The following is a 14,768-nucleotide window of genomic DNA, read 5'->3' as shown; positions in this document are numbered from 1 at the left end:
ACTGCCATTACCCGGGTTGTTGTTCTTTCTAATGCGTGGCGGCCAGAGCGCATTTCGAATGCCTGGCGGCCAGAGCGCACTGCGCATGCGTGGCGCCCAGAGCGCACTGCGCATGCGTGGCGGCCAGAGCGCACTGCGCATGTGTGGCGCCCAGAGCGCACTGCGCATGCGTGGCGCCCAGAGCGCATTGCGCATGCGTGGTGGCCAGAGCGCACCGCGATTGTGTGGAGGCCAGAGCGCACTGCGCATGTGTGGGGGCCTGACCGCACTGCGCATGCGTGGTGGCCACAGCGCACTGCGCATGCGTGGCGGCCAGAGCGCACAGCGCATGCGTGGCGGCCAGAGCACACTGCGCATGCGTGGCGGCCAAAGAGCACTGCGCATGCGTGGCGGCCAGAGCGCATTGCGCATGCGTGGCGGCCAGAGCGCATTGCGCATACGTGGTGGCCATGATAGAGAGACCTCATATGGGGTGATTGGCGTAGCCAATAGATGAGCGCGACCTCATATGGGGTGATTGGCGAGAGCCAATTGATGAGCGCCACCTCATATGGGGTAATTGGCGAGAGCCAATAGAGCACGTCAGAAGCGGGGCAACCAGGCTATATAAGAACTACCATTACGCGGGTTGTTGTTCTTTCTCTTGCGTGGTGGCCAGAGCGCATTGCGCATGTGTGGCGGCCAGAGCGCATTGCGAATGCGTGGCGGGCAGAGCGCACTGCGCATGCGTGACGCCCAGAGCACATTGCGCATGCGTGGAGACCAGAGCTCATTGCGCATGCGTGGCGGCCAGAGCGCACTGCGTATGCATGGCGGCCAGAGCGCATTGCGCATGTGTGGGGGCCAGAGCTCATTGCGCATGCGTGGCGGCCATGGCGCACTGCGCATGCGTGGCGGCCAGAGTGCACTGCGCATGCGTGGCGGCCAGAGCGCACTGCGCATGCGTGGGGGCCAGAGCGCACTGCGCATGCGTGGCGGCCAAGGCGCACTGCGCATGCGTGGCGACCAGAGCGCACTGCGCATGCATGGCAGCCAAGGCGCACTGCGCATGCGTGGCGGCCAGAGCGCACTGCGCATGCATGGCAGCCAAGTCGCACTGCGCATGCGTGGCGGCCAGAGCTCACTGCGCATGCGTGGCTGCCAGAGAGCACTGCGTATTCGTGGCGGCCAGAGCGCATTGCGCATGCGTGGGGGCCAGAGCGCATTGCGCATGCGTGGCGGCCAGAGCGCATTGCGCATACTTGGTAGCCATGACAGAGTGACCTCATATGGGGTGATTGGCGGGAGCCAATAGATGAGCGCGACCTCATGTGGGGTGATTGTCGAAAGCAATAGACTACGTCAGAGGCGGGGCAACCAGGCTATATAAGGACTGCCATTACCCGGGTTGTTGTTCTTTCTCATGCGTGGCGGCCAGAGCGCATTTTGCATGCGTGGCGGCCATGACAGAGTGACCTATATGGGGTGATTAGCAGGAGCCAATAGATGAGCACCACCTCATATGGGGTGATTGGTGAGAGCCAATAGATGAGCGCCACCTCCTATGGGGACTGCCATTTCCCGGGTTGTTGTTCTTTCTCATGTGTGGCGGCCAGAGCTCACTGCGCATACCTGGAGGCCAGAGCGCACATCGCATGCGTGGCAGCCAAGGCGCACTGCGCATGCCTGGCGACCAGAGCGCACTGCGCATTCGTGGCGGCCAAGGCGCACTGCGCATGCGTGGCGGCCCGAGTGCACTGCGCATGCATGGCGGCCAAGGCGCACTGCGCATGCGTGGCGGCCAGAGCGCACTGCGCATTCGTGGCGGCCAGAGCGCATTGTGCATGCGTGGGGCAAGAGCGCACTGCGCATTCGTGGCGGTCAGAGCGCATTGCGCATGCGTGACGGCCAGAGCGCATTGCACATACTTGGTAGCCATGACAGAGTGACCTCATATGGGGTGAATGGCGGGAGCCAATATATGAGCGCCACCTCATGTGGGGTGATTGTCGAAAGCCAATAGACTACGTCAGAGTCGGGGCAACCAGGCTATATAAGGACTGCCATTACCCGGGTTGTTGTTCTTTCTAATGCATGGGGGCCAGAGCGCACTGCGCATGCGTGGCGACCAGAGCGCACTGCGCATGCGTGGCGGCCAGAGCGCATTGCGCATGCGTGGGGGCCAGAGCGCACTGCGCATTCGTGGCGGCCAGAGCGCATTGCGCATACGTGGCGGCCAGAGCGCATTGCGCATGCGTGCCGGCCAGAGCGCATTGCGCATACGTGGTGGCCATGATAGAGAGACCTCATATGGGGTGATTGGCGGGAGCCAATAGATGAGCGCGACCTCATATGGGGTGATTGGCGAGAGCTAATGGATGAGCGCCACCTCATATGGGGTGATTGGCGAGAGCCAATAGAGCACGTCAGAAGCGGGGTAACCAGGCTATATAAGAACTACCATTACCCGGGTTGTTGTTCTTTCCTTGCGTGTTGGCCAGAGCGCATTGCGCATGTGTGGCGGCCAGAGCGCATTGCGAATGCGTGGCGGGCAGAGCGCACTGCGCATGCGTGACGCCCAGAGCACATTGCGCATGCGTGGAGACCAGAGCTCATTGCGCATGCGTGGCGGCCATGGCGCACTGCGCATGCGTGGCGGCCAGAGTGCACTGCGCATGCGTGGCGGCCAGAGCGCACTGCGCATGCATGGGGGCCAGAGCGCATTGCGCATGCGTGGCGGCCAGAGCGCACTGCGCATGCCTGGCGGCCAGCGCGCACTGCGCATGCGTGGCGGCCAGAGCGCACTGCGCATGCGTGGGGGACAGAGCGCATTGCGCATGCGTGGCGGCCAGAGCGCACTGCGCATGCCTGGCGGCCAGAGCGCACTGCGCATGCGTGGCGACCAGAACGCACTGTGCATTCGTGGCAGCCAAGGCGCACTGCGCATGCGTGGCGGCCAGAGCGCACTGCGCATGCATGGCGGCCAAGTCGCACTGCGCATGCGTGGCGGCCAAGGCGCACTGCACATGCGTGGCGACCAGAGCGCACTGCGCATTCGTGGCGGCCAAGGCGCACTGCGCATGCGTGGCGGCCAGAGCGCACTGCGCATGCATGGCGGCCAAGTCGCACTGCGCATGCGTGGCGGCCAGAGCGCACTGCGCATGCGTGGCGGCCAGAGCGCATTGCGCATGCGTGGCGGCCAGAGCGCCTTGCGCATACTTGGTAGCCATGACAGAGTGACCTCATATGGGGTGATTGGCGGGAGCCAATAGATGAGCGCGACCTCATGTGGGGTGATTGTCGAAAGCCAATAGACCATGTCAGAGGCGGGGTAAACAGGCTATATAAGGACTGCCATTACCCGGGCTGTTGTTCTTTCTCATGCGTGGCGGCCAGAGCGCATTTCGCATGCGTGGCGGCCATGACATAGTGACCTGTATGGGGTGATTGGCGGGAGTCAATAGATGAGCACCACCTCATATGGGGTGATTGGTGAGAGCCAATAGATGAGCGCCACCTCATATGGGGACTGCCATTACCCGGGTTGTTGTTCTTTCTCATGCGTGGCGGCCAGAGCGCACTGCGCATGCGTGGCGGCCAGAGCGCACTGCGCATGCGTCGCGGCCAGAGCGCACTGCGCATGCGTGGGGGCCAGAGCGCATTGTGCATGCGTGGCGGGCAGAGCACACTGCGCATGCCTGGCGGCCAGAGCGCACTGTGCATGCGTGGCGGCTAGAGCGCACTGCGCATTCGTGGCGGCCAAAGCGCACTGCGCATGCGTCGCGGCCAGAGCGCACTGCGCATGCGTCGCGGCCAGAGCGCACTGCGCATGCGTGGCGGCCAGAGCGCACTGCGCATGTGTGGCGGCCAGAGCGCACTGCGCATGCGTCGCGGCCAGAGCGCACTGCGCATGCGTGGCGGCCAAGGCGCACTGCGCATGCGTGGTGGCCAGAGCTCACTGCGCATGCGTGGCTGCCAGAGAGCACTGCGTATTCGTGGCGGCCAGAGCGCATTGCGCATGCGTGGGGGCCAGAGCGCATTGCGCATGCGTGGCGGCCAGAGCGCATTGCGCATACTTGGTAGCCATGACAGAGTGACCTCATATGGGGTGATTGGCGGGAGCCAATAGATGAGCGCGACCTCATGTGGGGTGATTGTCGAAAGCAATAGACTACGTCAGAGGCGGGGCAACCAGGCTATATAAGGACTGCCATTACCCGGGTTGTTGTTCTTTCTCATGCGTGGCGGCCAGAGCGCATTTTGCATGCGTGGCGGCCATGACAGAGTGACCTATATGGGGTGATTAGCAGGAGCCAATAGATGAGCACCACCTCATATGGGGTGATTGGTGAGAGCCAATAGATGAGCGCCACCTCCTATGGGGACTGCCATTTCCCGGGTTGTTGTTCTTTCTCATGTGTGGCGGCCAGAGCTCACTGCGCATACATGGCGGCCAGAGCGCACATCGCATGCGTGGCAGCCAAGGCGCACTGCGCATGCCTGGCGACCAGAGCGCACTGCGCATTCGTGGCGGCCAAGGCGCACTGCGCATGCGTGGCGGCCCGAGTGCACTGCGCATGCATGGCGGCCAAGGCGCACTGCGCATGCGTGGCGGCCAGAGCGCACTGCGCATTCGTGGCGGCCAGAGCTTATTGTGCATGCGTGGGGCAAGAGCGCACAGCGCATTCGTGGCAGTCAGAGCGCATTGCGCATGCGTGGCAGCCAGAGCGCATTGCACATACTTGGTAGCCATGACAGAGTGACCTCATATGGGGTGAATGGCGGGAGCCAATATATGAGCGCCACCTCATGTGGGGTGATTGTCGAAAGCCAATAGACTACGTCAGAGTCGGGGCAACCAGGCTATATAAGGACTGCCATTACCCGGGTTGTTGTTCTTTCTAATGCATGGGGGCCAGAGCGCACTGCGCCTTCGTGGCGGCCAGAGCGCATTGCGCATTCGTGGTGGCCAGAGCGCATTGCGCATGCGTGGGGGCCAGAGCGCACTGCGCATTCGTGGTGGCCAGAGCGCATTGCGCATGCATGGGGGCCAGAGCGCACTGCGCATGCGTGGCGACCAGAGCGCACTGCGCATGCGTGGCGGCCAGAGCGCATTGCGCATGCGTGGGGGCCAGAGCGCACTGCGCATTCGTGGCGGCCAGAGCGCATTGCGCATACGTGGCGGCCAGAGCGCATTGCGCATGCGTGGCGGCCAGAACGCATTGCGCATACGTGGTGGCCATGATAGAGAGACCTCATATGGGGTGATTGGCGGGAGCCAATAGATGAGCGCGACCTCATATGGGGTGATTGGCGAGAGCCAATGGATGAGCGCCACCTCATATGGGGTGATTGGCGAGAGCCAATAGAGCACGTCAGAAGCGGGGCAACCAGGCTATATAAGAACTACCATTACCCGGTTGTTGTTCTTTCTCTTGCGTGGTGGCCAGAGCGCATTGCGCATGTGTGATGGCCAGAGCGCATTGCGAATGCGTGGCGGGCAGAGCTCACTGCGCATGCGTGACGCCCAGAGCACATTGCGCATGCGTGGAGACCAGAGCTCATTGCGCAGGCGTGGCGGCCAGAGCGCACTGCGCATGCATGGCGGCCAGAGGGCATTGCGCATGTGTGGGGGCCAGAGCTCATTGCGCATGCGTGGCGGCCATGGCGCACTGCGCATGCGTGGCCTCCAGAGCGCACTGCGCATGCGTGGGGGACAGAGCGAATTGCGCATGCGTGGCGGCCAGAGCGCACTGCGCATGCCTGGCGGCCAGCGCGCACTGCGCATGCGTGGCGGCCAGAGCGCACTGCGCATGCGTGGGTGACAGAGCGCATTGCGCATGCGTGGCGGCCAGAGCGCACTGCGCATGCCTGGCGGCCAGAGCGCACTGCGCATGCGTGGCGACCAGAACGCACTGCGCATTCGTGGCGGCCAAGTCGCACTGCGCATGCGTGGCGGCCAGAGCGCACTGCGCATGCATGGCGGCCAAGGCGCACTGCGCATGCGTGGCGGCCAAGGCGCACTGCGCATGCGTGGCGACCAGAGCGCACTGCGCATTCGTGGCGGCCAAGGCGCACTGCGCATGCGTGGCAGCCAGAGCGCACTGCGCATGCATGGCGGCCAATTCGCACTGCGCATGCGTGGCGGACAGAGCGCACTGCGCATGCGTGGCGGCCAGAGCGCACTGCGCATGCGTCGCGGCCAGAGCGCACTGCGCATGCGTGGGGGCCAGAGCGCATTGTGCATGCGTGGCGGGCAGAGCACACTGTGCATGCCTGGCGGCCAGAGCGCACTGCGCATGCGTGGCAGCCAGAGCGCACATCACATGCGTGGCGGCCAAGGCGCACTGCGCATGCGTGGCGACAGAGCGCACTGCGCATTCGTGGCGGCCAAGGCGCACTGCGCATGCGTGGCGACAGAGCGCACTGCGCATTCGTGGCGGCCAAGGCGCACTGCGCATGCTGGCGGCCAGAGCGCACTGCTCATGTATGGCGGCCAAGGCGCACTGCGCATGCGTGGCGGCCAGAGCGCAGTGCGCATTCGTGGCGGCCAGAGCGCATTGCGCATGTGTGGGGGCCAGAGCGCACTGCGCATTCGTGGCGGCCAGAGCGCAATCCGCATGCGTGTGGGCCAGAGCGCATTGCGCATGCGTGGCGGCCAGAGCGCACTGCGCATGCCTGGCGGCCAGAGCGCACTGCGCATGCGTGGCGGCCAGAGCGCACATCGCATGCGTGGCGGCCAAGGCGCACTGCGCATGCGTGGCGACCAGAGCGAACTGCGCATTCGTGGCGGCCAGAGCGCACTGCGCTTGCATGGCGGCCAAGGCGCACTGCGCATGTGGGTCGGCAAGAGCGCACTGCGCATTCGTGGCGGCCAGAGCGCACTGCGCATGCGTGGCTGCCAGAGCGCACTGCGTATTCGTGGCGGCCAGAGCGCATTGCGCATGCGTGGGGGCCAGAGCGCATTGCGCATTCGTGGCGGCCAAGGCGCACTGCGCATGCGTGGCGGCCCGAGTGCACTGCGCATACATGGCGGCCAAGGCGCACTGCGCATGCGTGGCGGCCAGAGTGCATTGTGCATGCGTGGGGCAAGAGCGCACTGCGCACTAGTGGCGGTCAGAGCGCATTGCGCATGCGTGGCGGCCAGAGCTCATTGCATATACTTGGTAGACATGACAGAGTGACCTCATATGGGGTGAATGGCGGGAGCCAATATATGAGCGCCACCTCATGTTGGGTGATAGTCGAAAGCCAATAGACCACGTCAGAGGCAGGGCAACCAGGCTATATAAGGGCTGCCATTACCTGGGTTGTTGTTCTTTCTAATGCGTGGGGGCCAGAGCGCACTGCGCATTCGTGGCGGCCAGAGCGCATTGCGCATTCGTGGTGGCCAGAGCGCATTGCGCATGCGTGGGGGCCAGAGCGCACTGCGCATTCGTGGTGGCCAGAGCGCATTGCGCATGCGTGGGGGCCAGAGCGCACTGCGAATGCGTGGCGGCCAGAGCGCACTGCGCATGCGTGGCGGCCAGAGCGCATTGCGCATGCGTGGCGGCCAGAGCACATTGCGCATACTTGGTAGCCATGACAGAGTGACCTCATATGGGGTGATTGGCGGGAGCCAATAGATGAGCGCGACCTCATGTGGGGTGATTGTCGAAAGCCAATAGACCATGTCAGAGGCGGGGTAAACAGGCTATATAAGGACTGCCATTACCCGGGTTGTTGTTCTTTCTCATGCGTGGCGGCCAGAGCGCATTTCGCATGCGTGGCAGCCATGACAGAGTGACCTATATGGGGTGATTGGCGGGAGCCAATAGATGAGCACCACCTCATATGGGGTGATTGGTGAGAGCCAATAGATGAGCGCCAACTCATATGGGGACTGCCATTACCCGGGTTGTTGTTCTTTCTCATGCGTGGCGGCCAGAGAGCACTGCGCATGCTTGGCGGCCAGAGCGCACTGCACATGCGTGGCGGACAGAGCGCACTGCGCATGCGTGGGGGCCAGAGCGCATTGCGCATGCGTGGCGGCCAGAGCGCACTGCGCATGCCTGTCGGCCAGCGCGCACTGCGCATGCGTGGCGGCCAGAGCGCACTGCGCATGCGTGGGGGACAGAGCGCATTGCGCATGCGTGGCGGCCAGAGCGCACTGCGCATGCCTGGCGGCCAGAGCGCACTGCGCATGCGTGGCGACCAGAACGCACTGCGCATTCGTGGCAGCCAAGGCGCACTGCGCATGCGTGGCGGCCAGAGCGCACTGCGCATGCATGGCGGCCAAGTCGCACTGCGCATGCGTGGCGGCCAAGGCGCACTGCACATGCTTGGCGACCAGAGCGCACTGCGCATTCGTGGCGGCCAAGGCGCACTGCGCATGCGTGGCGGCCAGAGCGCACTGCGCATGCATGGCGGCCAAGTCGCACTGCGCATGCGTGGCGGCCAAGGCGCACTGCACATGCGTGGCGACCAGAGCGCACTGCGCATTCGTGGCGGCCAAGGCGCACTGCGCATGCGTGGCGGCCAGAGCGCATTGCGCATGCGTGGCGGCCAGAGCGCATTGCGCATACTTGGTAGCCATGACAGAGTGACCTCATATGGGGTGATTGGCGGGAGCCAATAGATGAGCGCGACCTCATGTGGGGTGATTGTCGAAAGCCAATAGACCACGTCAGAGGCGGGGCAACCAGGCTATATAAGGACTGCCATTACCCGGGTTGTTGTTCTTTCTCATGCGTGGCGGCCAGAGCGCATTTCGCATGCTTGGCGGCCATGACAGAGTGACCTATATGGGGTGATTGGCGGGAGCCAATAGATGAGCACCACCTCATATGGGGTGATTGGTGAGAGCCAATAGATGAGCGCCACCTCATATGGGGACTGCCATTACCCGGGTTGTTGTTCTTTCTCATGCGTGGCGGCCAGAGCGCACTGCGCATGCGTGGCGGCCAGAGCGCACTGCGCATGCGTCGCGGCCAGAGCGCACTGCGCATGCGTGGGGGCCAGAGCGCATTGTGCATGCGTGGCGGGCAGAGCACACTGCGCATGCCTGGAGGCCAGAGCGCACTGCGCATGCGTGGCGGCTAGAGCGCACTGCGCATGCGTGGCGGCCAAAGCGCACTGCGCATGCGTCGCGGCCAGAGCGCACTGCGCATGCGTCGCGGCCAGAGCGCACTGCGCATGCGTGGCGGCCAGAGCACACTGCGCATGCCTGGCGGCCAGAGCGCACTGCGCATGCGTGGCGGCTAGAGCGCACTGCGCATTCGTGGCGGCCAAAGCGCACTGCGCATGCGTCGCGGCCAGAGCGCACTGCGCATGCGTCGCGGCCAGAGCGCACTGCGCATGCGTGGCGGCCAGAGCGCACTGCGCATGCCTGGCGGCCAGAGCGCACTGCGCATGCCTGGCGGCCAGAGCGCACTGCGCATGCGTCGCGGCCAGAGCGCACTGCGCATGCGTCGCGGCCAGATCGCACTGCACATGCGTCGCGGCCAGAGCGCACTGCGCATGCGTGGCGGACAGAGCGCACTGCGCATGCCTGGCGGCCAGAGCGCACTGCGCATGCGTCGCGGCCAGAGCGCACTGCGCATGCGTGGGGGCCAGAGCGCATTGTGCATGCGTGGCGGGCAGAGCACACTGCGCATGCCTGGCGGCCAGAGCGCACTGCGCATGCGTGGCGGCCAGAGCGCACTGCGCATTCGTGGCGGCGAGAGCGCAATCCGCATGCGTGTGGGCCAGAGCGCATTGCGTATGCGTGGCGGCCAGAGCGCATTGCGCATGCGTGGCGGCCAGAGCGCATTGCGCATACGTGGTGGCCATGATAGAGAGACCTCATATGGGGTGATTGGCGGGAGCCAATAGATGAGCGCTACCTCATATGGGGTGATTGGCGAGAGCCAATTGATGAGCGCCACCTCATATGGGGTGATTGGCGAGAGCCAATAGAGCACGTCAGAAGCGGGGCAACCAGGCTATATAAGAACTACCATTACCCGGTTGTTGTTCTTTCTCTTGCGTGGTGGCCAGAGCGCATTGCGCATGTGTGATGGCCAGAGCGCATTGCGAATGCGTGGCGGGCAGAGCTCACTGCGCATGCGTGACGCCCAGAGCACATTGCGCATGCGTGGAGACCAGAGCTCATTGCGCAGGCGTGGCGGCCAGAGCGCACTGCGCATGCATGGCGGCCAGAGGGCATTGCGCATGTGTGGGGGCCAGAGCTCATTGCGCATGCGTGGCGGCCATGGCGCACTGCGCATGCGTGGCCTCCAGAGCGCACTGCGCATGCGTGGGGGACAGAGCGCATTGCGCATGCGTGTCGGCCAGAGCGCACTGCGCATGCCTGGCGGCCAGCGCGCACTGCGCATGCGTGGCGGCCAGAGCGCACTGCGCATGCGTGGGTGACAGAGCGCATTGCGCATGCGTGGCGGCCAGAGCGCACTACGCATGCCTGGCGGCCAGAGCGCACTGCGCATGCGTGGCGACCAGAACGCACTGCGCATTCGTGGCGGCCAAGTCGCACTGCGCATGCGTGGCGGCCAGAGCGCACTGCGCATGCATGGCGGCCAAGGCGCACTGCGCATGCGTGGCGGCCAAGGCGCACTGCGCATGCGTGGCGACCAGAGCGCACTGCGCATTCGTGGCGGCCAAGGCGCACTGCGCATGCGTGGCAGCCAGAGCGCACTGCGCATGCATGGCGGCCAATTCGCACTGCGCATGCGTGGCGGACAGAGCGCACTGCGCATGCGTGGCGGCCAGAGCGCACTGCGCATGCGTCGCGGCCAGAGCGCACTGCGCATGCGTGGGGGCCAGAGCGCATTGTGCATGCGTGGCGGGCAGAGCACACTGTGCATGCCTGGCGGCCAGAGCGCACTGCGCATGCGTGGCAGCCAGAGCGCACATCACATGCGTGGCGGCCAAGGCGCACTGCGCATGCGTGGCGACAGAGCGCACTGCGCATTCGTGGCGGCCAAGGCGCACTGCGCATGCGTGGCGACAGAGCGCACTGCGCATTCGTGGCGGCCAAGGCGCACTGCGCATGCTGGCGGCCAGAGCGCACTGCTCATGTATGGCGGCCAAGGCGCACTGCGCATGCGTGGCGGCCAGAGCGCACTGCGCATTCGTGGCGGCCAGAGCGCATTGCGCATGTGTGGGGGCCAGAGCGCACTGCGCATTCGTGGCGGCCAGAGCGCAATCCGCATGCGTGTGGGCCAGAGCGCATTGCGCATGCGTGGCGGCCAGAGCGCACTGCGCATGCCTGGCGGCCAGAGCGCACTGCGCATGCGTGGCGGCCAGAGCGCACATCGCATGCGTGGCGGCCAAGGCGCACTGCGCATGCGTGGCGACCAGAGCGAACTGCGCATTCGTGGCGGCCAGAGCGCACTGCGCTTGCATGGCGGCCAAGGCGCACTGCGCATGTGGGTCGGCAAGAGCGCACTGCGCATTCGTGGCGGCCAGAGCGCACTGCGCATGCGTGGCTGCCAGAGCGCACTGCGTATTCGTGGCGGCCAGAGCGCATTGCGCATGCGTGGGGGCCAGAGCGCATTGCGCATTCGTGGCTGCCAAGGCGCACTGCGCATGCGTGGCGGCCCGAGTGCACTGCGCATACATGGCGGCCAAGGCGCACTGCGCATGCGTGGCGGTCAGAGTGCATTGTGCATGCGTGGGGCAAGAGCGCACTGCGCACTAGTGGCGGTCAGAGCGCATTGCGCATGCGTGGCGGCCAGAGCGCATTGCATATACTTGGTAGACATGACAGAGTGACCTCATATGGGGTGAATGGCGGGAGCCAATATATGAGCGCCACCTCATGTTGGGTGATAGTCGAAAGCCAATAGACCACGTCAGAGGCAGGGCAACCAGGCTATATAAGGGCTGCCATTACCTGGGTTGTTGTTCTTTCTAATGCGTGGGGGCCAGAGCGCACTGCGCATTCGTGGCGGCCAGAGCGCATTGCGTATTCGTGGTGGCCAGAGCGCATTGCGCATGCGTGGGGGCCAGAGCGCACTGCGCATTCGTGGTGGCCAGAGCGCATTGCGCATGCGTGGGGGCCAGAGCGCACTGCGAATGCGTGGCGGCCAGAGCGCACTGCGCATGCGTGGCGGCCAGAGCGCATTGCGCATGCGTGGCGGCCAGAGCACATTGCGCATACTTGGTAGCCATGACAGAGTGACCTCATATGGGGTGATTGGTGGGAGCCAATAGATGAGCGCGACCTCATGTGGGGTGATTGTCGAAAGCCAATAGACCATGTCAGAGGCGGGGTAAACAGGCTATATAAGGACTGCCATTACCCGGGTTGTTGTTCTTTCTCATGCGTGGCGGCCAGAGCGCATTTCGCATGCGTGGCAGCCATGACAGAGTGACCTATATGGGGTGATTGGCGGGAGCCAATAGATGAGCACCACCTCATATGGGGTGATTGGTGAGAGCCAATAGATGAGCGCCAACTCATATGGGGACTGCCATTACCCGGGTTGTTGTTCTTTCTCATGCGTGGCGGCCAGAGAGCACTGCGCATGCTTGGCGGCCAGAGCGCACTGCGCATGCGTGGCGGCCAGAGCGCACTGCGCATGCGTGGGGGCCAGAGCGCATTGCGCATGCGTGGCGGCCAGAGCGCACTGCGCATGCCTGTCGGCCAGCGCGCACTGCGCATGCGTGGCGGCCAGAGCGCACTGCGCATGCGTGGGGGACAGAGCGCATTGCGCATGCGTGGCGGCCAGAGCGCACTGCGCATGCCTGGCGGCCAGAGCGCACTGCGCATGCGTGGCGACCAGAACGCACTGCGCATTCGTGGCAGCCAAGGCGCACTGCGCATGCGTGGCGGCCAGAGCGCACTGCGCATGCATGGCGGCCAAGTCGCACTGCGCATGCGTGGCGGCCAAGGCGCACTGCACATGCGTGGCGACCAGAGCGCACTGCGCATTCGTGGCGGCCAAGGCGCACTGCGCATGCGTGGCGGCCAGAGCGCACTGCGCATGCATGGCGACCAAGTCGCACTGCGCATGCGTGGCGGCCAAGGCGCACTGCACATGCGTGGCGACCAGAGCGCACTGCGCATTCGTGGCGGCCAAGGCGCACTGCGCATGCGTGGCGGCCAGAGCGCATTGCGCATGCGTGGCGGCCAGAGCGCATTGCGCATACTTGGTAGCCATGACAGAGTGACCTCATATGGGGTGATTGGCGGGAGCCAATAGATGAGCGCGACCTCATGTGGGGTGATTGTCGAAAGCCAATAGACCATGTCAGAGGCGGGGTAAACAGGCTATATAAGGACTGCCATTACCCGGGTTGTTGTTCTTTCTCATGCGTGGCGGCCAGAGCGCATTTCGCATGCGTGGCGGCCATGACATAGTGACCTGTATGGGGTGATTGGCGGGAGCCAATAGATGAGCACCACCTCATATGGGGTGATTGGTGAGAGCCAATAGATGAGCGCCACCTCATATGGGGACTGCCATTACCCGGGTTGTTGTTCTTTCTCATGCGTGGCGGCCAGAGCGCACTGCGCATGCGTGGCGGCCAGAGCGCACTGCGCATGCGTCGCGGCCAGAGCGCACTGCGCATGCGTGGGGGCCAGAGCGCATTGTGCATGCGTGGCGGGCAGAGCACACTGCGCATGCCTGGCGGCCAGAGCGCACTGCGCATGCGTGGCGGCTAGAGCGCACTGCGCATGCGTGGCGGCCAAAGCGCACTGCGCATGCGTCGCGGCCAGAGCGCACTGCGCATGCGTCGCGGCCAGAGCGCACTGCGCATGCGTGGCGGCCAGAGCGCACTGCGCATGCGTGGCGGCCAGAGCGCACTGCGCATGCGTCGCGGCCAGAGCGCACTGCGCATGCGTGGCGGACAGAGCGCACTGCGCATGCGTGGCGGCCAGAGCGCACTGCGCATGCGTCGCGGCCAGAGCGCACTGCGCATGTGTGGGGGCCAGAGCGCATTGTGCATGCGTGGCGGGCAGAGCACACTGCGCATGCCTGGCGGCCAGAGCGCACTGCGCATGCGTGGCGGCCAGAGCGCACTGCGCATTCGTTGCGGCGAGAGCGTAATCCGCATGCGTGTGGGCCAGAGCGCATTGCGCATGCGTGGCGGCCAGAGCGCATTGCGCATGCGTGGCGGCCAGAGCGCATTGCGCATACGTGGTGGCCATGATAGAGAGACCTCATATGGGGTGATTGGCGGGAGCCAATAGATGAGCGCTACCTCATAAGGGGTGATTGGCGAGAGCCAATTGATGAGCGCCACCTCATATGGGGTGATTGGCGAGAGCCAATAGAGCACGTCAGAAGCGGGGCAACCAGGCTATATAAGAACTACCATTACCCGGTTGTTGTTCTTTCTCTTGCGTGGTGGCCAGAGCGCATTGCGCATGTGTGATGGCCAGAGCGCATTGCGAATGCGTGGCGGGCAGAGCTCACTGCGCATGCGTGACGCCCAGAGCACATTGCGCATGCGTGGAGACCAGAGCTCATTGCGCAGGCGTGGCGGCCAGAGCGCACTGCGCATGCATGGCGGCCAGAGGGCATTGCGCATGTGTGGGGGCCAGAGCTCATTGCGCATGCGTGGCGGCCATGGCGCACTGCGCATGCGTGGCCTCCAGAGCGCACTGCGCATGCGTGGGGGACAGAGCGCATTGCGCATGCGTGGCGGCCAGAGCGCACTGCGCATGCCTGGCGGCCAGCGCGCACTGCGCATGCGTGGCGGCCAGAGCGCACTGCGCATGCATGGGTGACAGAGCGCATTGCGCATGCGTGGCGGCCAGAGCGCACTGCGCATGCCTGGCGGCCAGAGCGCACTGCGCATGC

This window comes from Sorex araneus, chromosome 7, assembly GCF_027595985.1.
Source record: "Sorex araneus isolate mSorAra2 chromosome 7, mSorAra2.pri, whole genome shotgun sequence".
Classification (NCBI taxonomy): domain Eukaryota; kingdom Metazoa; phylum Chordata; class Mammalia; order Eulipotyphla; family Soricidae; genus Sorex; species Sorex araneus.
Note: the sequence above shows the minus strand (reverse complement) of the source record.